A 15,842-nucleotide genomic window follows, 5' to 3' on the forward strand; every position below is an offset into this window, starting at 1 on the left:
AATTTTTCTGAGTCAGAAAATGTATTTTCTGAGAAAAACCGAGAAAAGTCACGAACTAGCAGCTGAATCGGTCAAACCGGTTTAAGTCTGTCCGGTGCTGTATTTTTAGAAGAGTAAGATTTTGTAAAATTGGTTTATTGTTTTAAAAGGACAAAAATAATTTTTGAATTGAAAACCGGGCACTAATCTTAAAGGTTTTGGCCCAAAGTGGGCCAAACGGACCAAAAACGCTAACGAGTTGGACCGGGCCCAAGGTCCAACATATATAAGACCAATTAATGAGCATTCAGCTTATTTTGACTTAACTTGAGAGAGAGGGCGCAGATTGGAGATGAGAGGAGAAGAGGGGAATGTCACTATTCACCCTCACCTTCTTTTGCTTGTAACTTGAGCTACGGACCTCCGATTGATGAGCCGTTTGCGACCACGCGAAGCTCTTGATGAGCTCTTCTTTTCTATTTAAAGAAATATGGTAAGGAATCGTGTTCTACTTCCCAGTTTCCAGCCCTAAGTTCTGCGCATTTTTGTGTTTGGTTTTTGAGTAGATTTTGTGGTTTTGCTTGTTTAGGTGATCTCTAGTAGCGGATAATTGATGGATTTTATCCCTAATCATGTTGGATAAGGTAAGGTTTCACTAAACTCTTGTGTTTAGTTATTTTGTGTATCTTAAGTTTTGATGTTGGTATGTATATGTGATATTAGATTGAGTTTTGGTGTTTGTTGGAGTTGATTGAGGTTTTGGAGTAAGCTTGGTGGTGGCTTTATTTTGATGTTGGGAATATTTTAGGAATCGGTCAAGGTATAATTTCGGTTTATTTTATGTAACATGTAATGTTCATGGACACTTAGGCTAGTTGACCTAAGATAGGATTGAATGTTGTTGGTGTATGAATGATTATATATGAATTGGTGCTAATTCTTGGTTGTATTGGATTAGTATGGTTGATGATGATTGTTGGAGATTATTAGTATTGATGAGTATTCATGGTGATTATTTATATGGGTTAATATTGATGAGTATGATGTGTGATGATATATGTTGTTGGTGATTATTGGTATTTAATGGTTATGAACGTTGATGATGAATATGCGAATTATTATTGTAGATGAGAGAAAATGTTTTGGTTGTTGAGGTTGTTGAGGGTTGGTGGTGATTTTGAGTGTAGGTTCATGATTGGATTGGCAATTATGATTTGGTAGTGATATATGGGTTCTTGATGTAGGAATTGTGTAAATTGTTCATGATTGAGAATTTTGATTGAGGATTATGGTTTTGTGTTGGTTTATGGAGAGAATGTTAAGTGAATTAGGTGTGGAGGTGATGGAAGTGTAATGGAATGTTAGAGTGTAGTGTGCAGTAGAGTTTTATGATATTTGAGTATGATTTTGGTTTGTTTTTGTTGTGAAAATTGGAAAATTGTAGAGTTTGAGGTTTTGGATAAAAATAGATTTTTGGTGAGCTTTGTCTGATCATAACTTTTGCCTCGGTTTTCAAAATTGATTGGAATTTGTTTTAAATTAAAGATGATTTTAAGAGCTTTAAAATGATATAAAGTTTGGGGAAAATGGATTTTTGTAGAGGGAGTTATGATCATTTAAAGTTGGTGTTGAAAACTTGAAATTCTGCAAAGTTACAGAATTATGAGTTTTCTGGTATGTGCGCACGCACACTCTGCGCAAATTGTGACCTGTGCGCACACATAGACCTGTGCGTCCACACACGCAGAGGCAGGCAATCTGCTTGCAGCGCTGGCACAGCTTGTACGCGCGCACACCAATGGGAAATTGCAACCTGTGCGTACGCACAGACCTGTGCGTACGCACACGTTGGGAAGGCCAGTCTGTTGGGAGCGCTAGCATACCTTGTGTGAGCGCACAGACCTTATAAATGTTGGTACATGTGCGTACGCACACCCTTGTACGTACGCACACCCTTGTACGTACGCACACTTTGAAAATCTTCCTGGGCATGCGCACGCACACCCTTGTGCAGACGCACGCGCCCTGTTTCATAATTTTAAACTTTGTTTTCAACTGTTTCACCTTCCCAACAAGGTTGAAAGCTTCTGTAACACCATTTTAAGATTTTTGGGCTTAGATTTGAGTATGGGAATAAGGGAAATAGGCTAAGGGTTTTAGTTGATGATTATTTTGGAAAGTTAGAGAACGGAGGTTTAGGTTTCTGTTGTATTGATGTTGAGTCTGGTTGAGAGAGAAGAAAGAGTAGTGAACTTGGTGAATGACTAAGGTTGATGGAATGAGCATGAGTGGGAGTGTGTTATGAGGAGTGGCCTTTGAGATTGAATATGTAATTATACTATGCATTGTTCTCCATCGTAGGGGCTATGGCAGAATCCCGCCTACGTTCGGATGTGAGAGTTGAAGCTGGGCTTCTCACTCTTGCTTTTCGCAACTAGAGGAAGGTGGTAGGGCACGTTCCCTCGGAATATTTCCCTTTGAAAGGAGAAGGTGGTAGGGCACTTATCCCTCGGAATTATCCCTCCTGAAAATGCGACTTCTCTCTGATTGCAAGGTGGTAGGGCACTAACCCACGGAATCATGCGACAACCAGAGGAAGGTGGTAGGGCACGTTCCCTTGGAATATTTCTCTCTGAAAGGAGAAGGTGGTAGGGCACTTTCCCTCGAAATTTTCCTTCTTATGCGCAATAGAGAGACTAATCCGGGAGTTGTCGACTGGATTTGCCGTCGGGTTTGGCACAATAACCGACATGTGATATCACAGCCAATAGGGCAGACATTCATCATGTGCATCTTCTATATGCTTGCTTGCTTTGTTTACATGAGTTTGTCTAATTGTATAACATCCATATTTGCTTCTTGAACTACTTGTTATATATGAATATTATATGTGTTTTACTTGTTTGCATTAATTGTGATTGACTGGTGCTTAGGAGGTTAGGTAGGCGGTGGCGATGGGATCGCACGGAGGTTAGGTTGGTAATGGATGTGAGATACAGCGGTATTAGTAGCATTAGTTAGAATTTTCCTAGGTCAGATAACCCAGTTTATGGTTTAAATATCTTTATTTATTTATATTGTTAAGCTTGAATACCCGTACGCGATGTGAAGTTCTAGGATTGCCTTCGGCGTCCCGGGGCCTTACATCTTACATCATTGGGCACTGTTACCATACTGAGAACCTTCGGTTCTCATTTCATACTTTGTTGTTGTTTTTCAGATGCAGGTCGTAATCTACTTCGGTGAGATTGTGTATATGGTGACAGAGCGGAGCATGGTTATTCCTTGTTTATTTCTGTTTTACTTTCATCATAGTATTCTCTCACCTTTTGTATATTTATCTTTATGGCCTTAGAGGCTTACTTGATAGATAGGATGTATAAGTTGTTTTAATTCTAAAACTCTGTATAACTCTATTTGTAATTAGTCAGCTTAAACTCCGCAAGCTGCGGCTAGTTTCCTATGTTTATATCACTATATCTATAAATTTGTTCTATTCTCTTGTACCTATATCTTGTATCTTATGCGTTAGCTTCGTGTGGACGTATCACGCTTTTGTAATTCTGTTTTTGAGCTTACTCCTTCATCAGGCTTCTAGATTATATTATTTCCTTCTATATATATAAATATGTATAAGCCTTAGGATTGTCGTAACCTCTGATTAACCTTTGCTTTATGGCTAGAGGTAAGGTTTAGGGTAATTGGGGTGTTACACTTTTCCCCCCAAATATTCTAGCCCGTTCCCTAAATCATGAAACTTGCCACCATGGTGTATGTCTATGGTAAAATCCGAGTCCCCCATCACTACAGGTATTAAAAACAGAAGCATAATCCATTTAAAGCAACATCATCACAGCCACAACAATCAACATTCAAGAATAAACAAAATTCATCATCTAATGCCATAGTAGCTCCATTCAATCACATAATTTGAAAAAAAGGTTCAGACTTTCATAATTTGAAACCATCAGCATACTCACACTTTCACAAATCCCTCATTGAAAGCAAAATCTATTTAATAAAAATAGAAGTAGAATCCATTTAAAGCACCACCATCACAGCAACAACAGTCAAACAATGCCATATTTTTTTTGAAAAAAAATAACATAAATATCAACTTTTAATACTGAAAAAAGGAGGCTTTTTTCCTTGTCACTTACTTGCGGAAACTTTGACTGCAAGGAGATGGAGCAAAGGCGTGGTCGGAGGCTCGGCAAGGTGCGGCACGGTGACTCCAGGCGAGGGCCTTCACCGCGAGGGAACGAAGACGCCTTGGCCGGACAAACCGTGGAGAAGACCTCTGACAACAACAACGCACAAGGACCCAGCACAGAGTGAAGACAACGGAGGGCACACTGATGCGTGAGCATCTTATCTATCTTTTCCTAGTGAATTTGCATCTAAATTGTTGAGTTTAATTTAGAATTAATTATATTTTAGCCAATATGGATGCTATTTTGAGTTTTGTGCAATTTTATTTATTTTAGGTAGCATTCGGAGGGATTTGATGAAGTTTCTGCAGAGAAAAAGAAGAAACCAAAAAGATGACCAGCGAAGACCGACGCAGACGCATGGCTCACGCGACCGCGCAAAATGGAGAAATCGCAATGACGCGATCGTGTGCTTGACGCGAACGTGTGGACTGGAATCTGTACAAATGACGCGAACGCGTGGACGACGTGGACGCGTCACATGCGCGATCTGCAAAAATACAAATGACGCTGGTTACGAATTTTGGGCTATTTTGACCCACTTTTCAGCCCAGAAAACACAGATTAGAAGCTGCAGAATGGACAAATCAAGTGGTCCCCAACCATCAACTGAAGATCTGTTAATTAATTCGAATTTAAATTCAAATCTTATCTTTTAGAAAAAGATATTATTTTTAATTTTTGATTTTAAACCTATTAGGATTAGTAATAAATAAAAACTCTGTACATTTAGGCAGGACCATTTTTTTACCAGAACCCTTATTTTTCTTCTCTGAACCATGAGCAACTAATTCTTCATTGTTAAGGTTAGGAGCTCTGTCTATTTGTAATGGATTAATTCGTTTGATCTTTCTAATTTATTCCATGCTTTTATTCATATTTCAATAATTGTTTTCGCTCTTTATTTTATGAATATGGGTGGAACGGAAGTATGACCCATGTTCTAATTGAGTTCTTGTAAAACTTGGAAAAGCTCTTTACTTGAACAACAGCTTGGAAACATATTATCCTAAATTTTAATTATTTGGATTTAATGGGATACGTGACATATAATCCCCTTAATTTTGGGTAATTAGAATTTTTGTGGCTTATAAACTGAAAATTGATTTTTACCCTCTAAAATTCATTAACTGCCACACCAGCAACCGTCCGTTGCAGTCGATGGCAGACACACATGCCGTCGACGGAGGTAGGAGAAGGAGGAGATGAGAGAAACTTAAGGTTTCTTTTTTTTTAGGAATGAAATGCGAGGGGTTATTTGGGTATTAGGGAAAATTTTATATTAGTTCACCAAGCCTCTACAGCTAATTGTCAAGAATATTCTTTTTTAATCAAGAATATTCTGTTATCTCAAACGTTACACTGACAGTAGGGACTTAATTAAAAAAAAGGTACAGGAATTTAATTGAAAAGAAAAAAAATATAGAAACCTAATTAAAAATTCGGTAAAATTATAGAAACCTGTAAAATAATTAAACCTATTTTAAATGGTCAATTATATAGTGAATTATGAGTAGCCCTGACGAGGTGATTTTGTCTGAGGTAAAAGGTTGAGATATAGCTTATTAGTTAAGATCGAATTATAACAAAAGGATTAAGAGTTAAAATAGTTATTTCTTCCTTTACTTTTATTAGAAATGACATCGTATATTCGAACTGTTAAAATTTGATTCTCTCCACTCTTTTTTTCCAATAAATGTACAAGATCCTTTTATATGATTTTTTTTTTTGTTTTACCTAGAGTTTTATATACTGTAAAACTATACTTTATTTACAAGATTAAAAATTAGTCAAATTATAATTTAATATAAAATCTATAATAAACATCAAAATTTAAATCATCAATTTATCATATTACACAAATATAAATTCACAATGCAATCGATATAAATATTCAAGAGCATAAATTTTTAAAGCACAATCATTTTTAGGGTTGTACATGAATCGGATAATATCCGCAGATTTGCGGTATTTATTCGTATCCGATCCACAAATTACAATATTATCCAATTTGTACAGTCATTGGATCGGATCTTATCCGATCCGCACTCTAAAATGATCGGATCGCAGATATCGCACCAATATCCCCATATCCGATCCGCAGTTCCGCACATTTAATAAATAAATAATATAAATAGTTAGGTTTAGAAATCAAATACCCTAACCCTAAACATTCATTCAGCGCCACACATCTCTCTCTCTTCCCTCTCCCTTCTCCCTCTTCTCGCTTCTCAGACCTAAACATCTCAAGTCTCATTCTCTAATCTACTCATCAGTGACAATCACCTCCGTTCATCTCCCATCTCACATCTTGTCGCCATCCTGTCTCAGATCTGTCTTCTCTTCCTCACCACCTCGACGTTTTCTCTTCTCTTTTCTTTCTCAGCGGTACTCCTCTTTTCTTGGATCAGCGATGGCGCTGTTCTTTTTGTCCTCGATAGTTACGTTCATACCTTCATCGTGGTTCTTTTCTACCTCGCCTTTGTTCTTCGCCAATCTCGTCATCATCGTTCTTTTACATCTGTTGGGTATTTTAGTCACCATTGTGTTTCTACTTCTGCTCCAATTTTTCATCTGCTTGAGCCCTTCAGTTCTGTGTATTTTCTACTGTTTTCTTTTATCTCTTTTTTTGTTTTAAGAAAATTAAATAAGAATAAATTTTATGCTTTGTAATTTCTTGATTTGTAACTCTCTTGTATTTTTTTTAAATTTAGATGCTATTAGGATTTGATTCAAGTTTTTAGTTCCTGTAAAACTACTGGTGATCTATTATGATTTGATTGTAGTTATTTTTCTTTTAAATTCTATATTTTTGTACTTCTTGTGATACATTTAAAAAATTTTGGCCTATTTTTTTAATAAATTCTATATAATTCAAAACTCTTCCTCCTCCTCCTCCGCTTCTCATTCTCATAATTCTTCTTGTTTCACCCTTTTAACAAGAACCAATGTCATGATTAAGAAAGTTTGGTGTCAAAATTAAGAATTTTTTCATACCACGATTAAAAAAATTGGTGTTATTTTTCTGATAACTTATGCACAATTTAAAAATTGTCCTCCTCCTCCTTCTTTTCTTCTTCTTCTTCTTCTTCTGTTACATTTTCAAAATTCTTATTGTTTTACCTTCTTAACCAGAATAAAAACAAGAAAAAGAAAAAATCAAAAAAAAAGAGAACAACAAAAATGCTGCAATAACCACCAGGAGAAAGAAGAGGGAGAGGAAAATTAAAAAATGTAGCAACAACAATACTAATAAAAGAATGACGTAAAGGAAGGCGAAAAAGAACAAGACGTGTGTAATTTACGCGTATGTTGTGTGAGTAATTTTTGTTGGGTTTGGACCAACTTAGTTAGACGTGGTTGACAAAAATATTTATATGTGTAGCGAAACCGTATATCCCAATCCTGTCTGTCAATGCGCCACCACCCTCCCCCCGTAAGTCTCTTGTGTTTTTATTGTGTTCGTACTTGTTTCTTTTTTCAAACCATATATTTGAGGGAGAAGAAATTGGGGTTTTTTTAGTGGTGTTTAATAATAAATATTCACATCTTCGTGAAAAGAACCATCTACATACATAGTAAAATAAACATCCTGCGAATCGTGTGCATATAGAATCAAGTAAATCAAGTAAAATACTAATGGTATACCCAAATAAATATCCACTTTATAATGAAAAGAACCATCCGCATGTTTAGTAAAATGAACATCCAACTTAATTGATAAAAAACAAGTAATGAGACAATAACTGCGGGGCACCGGGATTGCAATACAGCAACGGCGGCGGTGACACAGAATTGCAAGGAACAATTTTAAATTTGTATTCTTATGTGTCTCATATCATGTCATGTTCCATGTCTATATTAATGTCCTTACATTAAAATTATCACTTGTTAACATTTTTATTATTTATCTTAATAAATACTTAAATATATTGAAAATATCAATTATTTTGTATTTAAATAAAAACTTTATTCGTTAAGCACATTAATTAGTGTCCTTTTTTCTCTACTAACAATAAAAATAATTCATGGGTGTAAAAATATGGAGCACTATGTTTACATTTGTAATTGAATTTTATAAATAATATAATTAAATTAAATTTATATTTATAATACAATTAATAAAATTATTCATAACAAAAAAATACAGTAGTTACTATTTTTATATTTATGAAAAAATTTATTATTCACTTATAAAAGAATTTGATTATTCTATTATAAAAAAGTTGATTATCATATTGTGTAAAATTTAATCATTTTTTATAATTAATTATTCTATCATAAAAAAAAAATACAAAACACCTTAACAAATGCATAATGATTAATTACTTGTCGTTGAAAATATCTTCTATAACAATTTATATCTATAACATCTATAATCTATAATAATATATAATGGCAAAACTTGTTTTAGTGTCTAATATTCTTTTTCAATTTTATCTTTTCTAGTCATGTATTTCACTATATGTCAGTTATTTTACGTTAAAAAATTTTCACTACCTCACCTCCTCTTTATCACATACATTTACATTCTTTTTATCATTCATATTCACAGAACTTCTATAATTATCTTTTTCTTCCTTTATTATCTCTCATCTCAAGATTACTGTTACTGCATAATAGAAAAATTTTTTTCTTTTCTTACATCTTTCTCATTTCACTTAAATATAACGTAAAACTAATATAATTTATATTTCCATCGTCAAATATTCATAATAACAGCGGAACTGTGTTCAAATAACAGACCGAATAATGATAATATAGGTAAGAATTCTGTATATTTATTTAATTTAATAATATATATTTTTTAAATTTTGATTCAATAAATCTTTAATTATTGTCCTAAATAATATTATTATAATTATTATATGTTAATATACTTTAGATTTATAATCAATGATGGACCCAAAAAATTTTAGGAGTGGGGACAAAATATATATCCTAAGATAAATGATTTTTTAATATTATCAATTATACTAAAAATATAACAGAGATATAAAAGTTTAAAAAAGTTAGTAACACTTCCATTCTTAAAATATTTTAATTTAATTTTAATATACTATTATATTAAAGATTTTATACATCTATTTAATTATATATTGTAATTAAAAAATTACATTTTACATTCACCACGTAAATAATTATCTAAAAAGATATACATATTTTAACATATCAAATCAATTTCTATATTTTTAAACAATTGTTCTACTATTCATTATAATTTTCAAATATTAATTACATCTCATTCAATTAAAAAATTTATTTGTTGTAATATTTATGATTTAAAATATTTTTAATTTAAAATAGTTGTTACAAATAAAATTATTTAAAAAATAAAATAAAAAATATTAATTAATATATAGATATTCTTTTATTTATTATAACTAATTTTTAAAGACAAAATAAGACTCTAATAATTTTATTTACATTTAGAGACCTGAGATTTAGTTTAATAATTAATTAGTTGATTAGTTTTAAAAGTTATATTATCATTCATTAATTTTTTATTGAGTTAATTTATTTACTTATTTTTAATTTTAATATTAAATCAAATTTAATAAAATAAATATTATTACATGTTAAATTTAATAAAAGAAAATTTTTAATATAAATCTCAAAATAAAATTTTATAAATTTTTATGAAAACAAAAATATATTACATTGAAATAAATATATTAATTTATTTAATATTATTATTTCTTATAACTTAGTGGGGGCAAGTGCCCCCTCTTCATTTAACTTGGGTCCGTCATTGTTTATAACAATATATAATGACAATACCAAAAATTTTGGTATCTAAATTTAAATTTCAATATTATTCGTAGAGATAGAGATTTATTATTAAAATGAATTCTCCTGCAATAAATAGGATAAATTTTTTAAATAAATATACAAAAAAATTTTTTTAATTATTATTATTATTATTATCATATTATTTTAATGTACTCTTGGTATTTACTAATTTACACAATATAAATAATAATTGGTGTCTAAATTTAAGTTCTAATATTATTCTTTAAGAAAGGTTTATTATTAAAAATTCTTCCATCAATTACGTTAAATAAAAAATGTTTACCTATTTTTCACCGTAATCTCATTAAGATTTTCTTATTAGATATAAATTATTATTGCAGTTTTTTTTATTTGGATATATTTTTAACGAATAAAAGTAAAATAGTTCAACAGGGTCTATTTTTTTAAAAATAAATTTACACAAAATAATTTTTCTCTTCAAATTGTTATCATATTATTTTAATATACTATAGGTACCTACACAATATATAATGTCAATTGGCGTTTAAATTTAAGTTCCAATATTACTCTTAGTGAGAGAAGTTTATTATTAAAATAATTTTTTCCATACATCCGTCGTTGAATAAAAAAACTTTCACATATTTTTCCTAGCAACTTTATTAAGAGTTTTTATGGATGTAAATTACTCATGTGATTTTTTTTAAATTTTGGATATACTTTTAAAAGAATAAAAGTAAAATAACTTAACAAGACAATATTTTTTTTTAAAATTACGCAGAATAATTTTTGTACCAATATATCGAGATTCATTTTACATATAATTTATTCTTCTAAAAATTAGATGATTGAAAAACTAGTAATTATAGAAGAAGTATATTTCTTGACTATAAAAATACATATAATTCACTCTTGAATGTAATGAAAATAAATATATATTTATTTAATTTTTTAAATATTACATTAATTATTAAAATTATGATATAATAAATGTACTCTTATAAAAAAAATAAAATAACTTCATAACTATTTTTTTTTCTTGGAAAGAAACATGACTTAATAAATATAAAGTCTAATTTAAACAACTATAAATAAGTAATATAATTAATAAAAACCGGACATAAAATTTAACTTTTGTTGTTTGGTATAAAAATAAATATAATAAAAGGGCAATTTACTATATTAAATAATATGAGATCCATATTTACCAGAATGCATAAAATGTAAAATGGATACCAAAATGCATTTTTTCCATAATCTATGTAAACCGCGATAGGGGTCCCGCAGTTTACGAATACACGTAATCCGCTATACGGGTGTCGCGGTTTACGTGTGGACGTAAAATGTGCATAAACCGCGAGAGGGGTGTAGCGGTTTATGCGTTAGTATACAATTTATATAAACATAAAACATAGTGTATGGTTAACAAAAATATACATTACACACACCTAATTCAATGGAAATATATTAAGTACAAACACATATAATACAAAAGTACATGGTAAGTCCGACATACATAGGTATTGTCAATGAAAACATAAAATAGTAAGCTACGGCTCCTGTCCTCATCCTCGTCGTCAGAGTCATGTCCAAATGCGCCTAGGAAATGCGACCCTGTACCACATCGAGCGGCCCGTCTCACTCTGGCGGGCCTCTGGCGCTGTTGTGTTGGAAGATCAACGGGCATGCCCATGCCATATGCAGATGCAGGCGTCCCTCCCATGCCCAACCAATTATCATACGGACTGCCAGCAGGCTCATTCAAGTCTACATGTAGGTGGGACTGGAATCTATGAGGGTTAGACATCTGCGCCTGGTACCGCTGCATATCATCCATATCTGGGTGGTACCCTTGCGCAATGTCCATTTGGGGTTTGGTCTTAGTTACCTGATCCTGTGGGGTCTGCTTCTGAAAATGTGGAGGGTCGTCATCCCGGATGAGATCTGCAAAGTCGGAATAGAACTGTGAACTTTCAACCTCATGGTCCATATCCATCGTGAAAGTCGGACCCGTCAGGTCATCATACATCTGGCCATGGATGTCATGGTATATCTGGGAGCTCGAAACATGTGTAAGAGGAACCTCCTGGGTCTTCGCCCCTACATGCTCAACAGGTCTATCATCAGGACCAGCAGATGTGCCCCTTGATGAACCACTCCGACGCTGAGGACGGCCACGCCGGACACGGTGATCGGCATGTCCGACTCCGTCGTCACCAGATCTGTCATCCTAAATTATGTTATCCAGCCATCGCCTCTCCCGATTTGTAGCCCGGGTACCAACGCGTTGTCGCCGCTCAACGCGCATGTTATCTGGCACGTCTGGCATGGATACTCTAGAAGGAGCCTGTGACGACCTTCTCTGAACAACATCCTGTGAGATCTCCTCGGTCCTAGGATCGGCAATCAAGAAATCCGGCAACAGAAACCTATGGGCCACTCTGTACCACCATCGCAAAAAGTCTGCGGACGGCCCGGGATCAGGCACCCAGGGGATACTCAGGACAGCATCGACCCTGTTCTGCCAACTAAGGTGCCATACCTGGTAGTAGCTCGGGAACCATATTTCCCCACCCCTCCGATCTTTGGCATGGAGCCAATCAATGTTTGAGGCCTACTCAGGCTCGTGCTGAACGCCACCCAGCTGTGGCAGCACCCTATCCACCTGGTGCCACTCAATGACGGTGAAGTATATCAAGGAAGTACATGCACGCCATAACCGACTGTGCTCCTCTATGAAAATCTCTGGATGAACGACAGCCATCATGTCGAGCAAAGCATAAGGCTCCTAAACAATCTACAGATGTTGATAGAATACGTTAATTAGTCTATTAACTAACAATATATAGTTAAGTACTACATAAAAATTGAATCAAAATGAATAAACTTACATCTCGATCGCCTAATCGGTCCAACGTTAGGCGACACTGGACGGCTCTCTCCTCCTTGCGGTCGAATGAAGGCAAGTAGGTGGCCCACATGAATGAAATACAATATTATACAAAGTTTACAGGTAGAACCCTAATAAAAAAAGTTACAGTTCAAGACTAACTGTACAAATATGTATACCTGGAAGCCAATGGAAGGGATATGTGTCGAATCCCCGCGGCCTAAGGCTAAAAAATCGCCAGAAAATCCATGACTGTAGTAGCTGCAGGGGCCTGCCAAGTTTGTTACATTTCTGTTGGCCACTCGACACATGCAACGATATAGCTAGGCCAATGCTGCCGACCCTCAACTATAACTGCCCATATCATCATGTCTCGCCAAAAAGGGCAACCACGTATATGAACCGGTTTCCACTCTTATCACCAAACAACTGAGTGAAAAGCAGCATCATAATATAAGCCCGTCCGTATATGCGTACGGTCTCCTCCGTAGCATCATTTGGCAGCACCCTGAACCTCTCATGAAACCAGGTGAAGTGGACTGTATACTGCTTCACCTTATTCTGTGGTGGAAGCTCGCTAAACAGTTCCTCAAACCACTCCCATGCCAGTTTGCCTTCTTCCATAAACTTCTCAAAATCAGTAAGACACCCGGATACAGGTAAACCATCCACGGGCAGCCCCAACTGGTATGCTACATCCTGCAGCGTGATAGTATACTCTCCAAAGGGCATATGAAAGATATGCATCTCAAGATGCCACCTCTCAATGAAAGCACTGACTAAGGGCTCGTCCAACTAGAACCACCTGACGTTGAGCCTCGCCAGGTGGTACAAACCGGCCCTCTCCAGATATGGTACGATCCTGTCATGCAGAGGCATGTTTTGCTGCCTCTGAACACAATATATACACCTTCTCGGCTGGAGCATGTGACAGAAGAAACCAAACATATAAAAAACGCAACACAAATTTATAGTCATCTATCACAGACACTACAATTTTAAAGTTTAAACATGTAACATACAGTTCCTATTTTCTAATCACAAAATTCAATGAAAGACATAAACAATTCAAGACCTTAATCTAAATTAATTAAATACTACATTTTATGATTTAAAATAATAATTTAAATCTAAATTTAAATACATTAACTAACAATAACAAAACTAAAAATAACCAAAAATACAAAAAATACGAAAAATATTATACAAAATAAATTAACTAAAAATAACCAAACTAACCTCTTCGTTTATGCTCCCAGAAACGTGCGCAACGTCGTTGAGCCTGTATAGACTGCATGCCTCTGCCATGGTCCCAGCTCTGATCTCAACTCAACTCAACCACACTTTTCTCTCTTTTCCTCTCTCTAGAAAACCTCTACTTCTCTCGCTAGAAAACCTTTTCTCTAGCACAAATGTAATCCGCAAAACCCCTTCAGCGTATTTATACTAACGCATAAACCGCTACACTCTTCTCGTGGTTTATGCACATTTTATGTCCGCACATAAACCGCGATACCCCTGTCGCAGTTTATGCTTATTTCTCGTAGCACGTAAATCGAGACACTCCTATAGCGGATTACGTGTATTCTAAACCGTGGACCTGTCGCGGTTTACATAGATTATGAGAAAAATGTATTTTGGTATCAATTTTGCATTTTATGCATTCTGGTAAATATGGTGAAGAAAATCTCATACCCTAAGCTGCTCAAGCTGTGATGTTGATGGTTTGATGAACCAGAAGGGATTAAGAGAGGGAAAAAAAATAAGTTCTTCTCATTGTTGAAGAGAATGAAAATTACCCTTAGAAAATGTTTGTTGAGTTATTACACCTTATATACTATGTACTATTTATGTACATTCACTGAAAAAATAATTACAATGGTAAGCCTATTATTGATAAAGAAATAATCTAGGTAACACCCTCCCGCAAGCTAGAATTATGTAAATCTAATAATCCTAGCTTGAAAACATTAGCAAGAAAAGGACCCGGTGTAGAGCTTTGGTAAGAAAATCAGCAAGTTGATCTTTGGAACGGACTGGCATAAGATGAATGAGACCAAACAAATGCTTTTCACGAACAATGTGCCAGTCCACCTCAATGTGTTTGGTTCTTTCATGAAAGATGGGATTATTAGCAATATGAATGGCTGACTGGTTGTCACAGAAAAGAGTGATAGACTTTTGAAGCGACAAACCAATAAAATCCATTAAGAAAGATAACCAACTAGCTTCACAAGTGGCAACAGCAAGAGACCTATATTAAGCTTCTGCAGAGGACTTGGCAACTGTGGTTTGCTTCTTACTCTTCTAGCTAATGAGAGAATTCCCAAGCATGAAGCAATAACCAGAAACGGAGCGACGAGTATCGGCACAGGTAGCCCAGTCAGCATTGGCAAATCCAATGAGATACATATTAGAAGTAGAGGAGAAGAAAAGACCAGTTGCAGGTCGACCTTTTAAATATCAGAGTATGCAAAAAACAGCTTGAGAAGTGGTTGCACAGTTCAAAAATTGGCTCAAACGTCCCACAGCATAAGAGATATCGGGTATAGTATTTGTGAGGTAAAGGAGTCGGCCGATGAGCTGTCTGTAAACAGTGTTGTCTGTTAAAATAGTACTTGATTCCTTTGAGAGTTTTTGACTATAATCAAATGGGGATAGAGAGAGGCTTGCAATCTAGATAACCAAAATCTCTGAGAAGGTCCATGGTGTACTTCCGCTGATAAATGTGAATTCCAGAGTTAGAGCGTGCTACTTCCATTCCCAAGAAGTATTTGAGATCACCAAGATCCTTTATTTTGAATTTGTCATCCAAATTTTACTTGATGGAATTGATTTCGCTAATGTCAATCTCGGTTAAAACCAAGTCATCAACATATACTAGAATGGCAGTGAAGCTTTCAGATTGTTTCTTGATGAAGAGTGAATGATCATAAAAAAAACTGCTTATAACCAGCATCCACAAGAGTCTGAGTGAGCTTAATGTTCCATTGCCTGCTTGCTTGCTTACG

General features: G+C 34.5%; 1 long non-coding RNA gene across 1 annotated transcript; it reads left to right on the forward strand.

Annotated features, from left to right (window-relative positions):
- Positions 1-567: 567 nt before the first annotated feature.
- LOC130976416 (uncharacterized) lies at positions 568-3,489 on the forward strand. The gene is made up of 2 exons (XR_009084672.1): positions 568-623; positions 3,200-3,489. It is a non-coding gene; the product is annotated as an uncharacterized LOC130976416 (long non-coding RNA).
- Positions 3,490-15,842: the final 12,353 nt, after the last annotated feature.

Source organism: Arachis stenosperma, chromosome 4 (assembly GCF_014773155.1).
Source record: "Arachis stenosperma cultivar V10309 chromosome 4, arast.V10309.gnm1.PFL2, whole genome shotgun sequence".
NCBI lineage: Eukaryota > Viridiplantae > Streptophyta > Magnoliopsida > Fabales > Fabaceae > Arachis > Arachis stenosperma.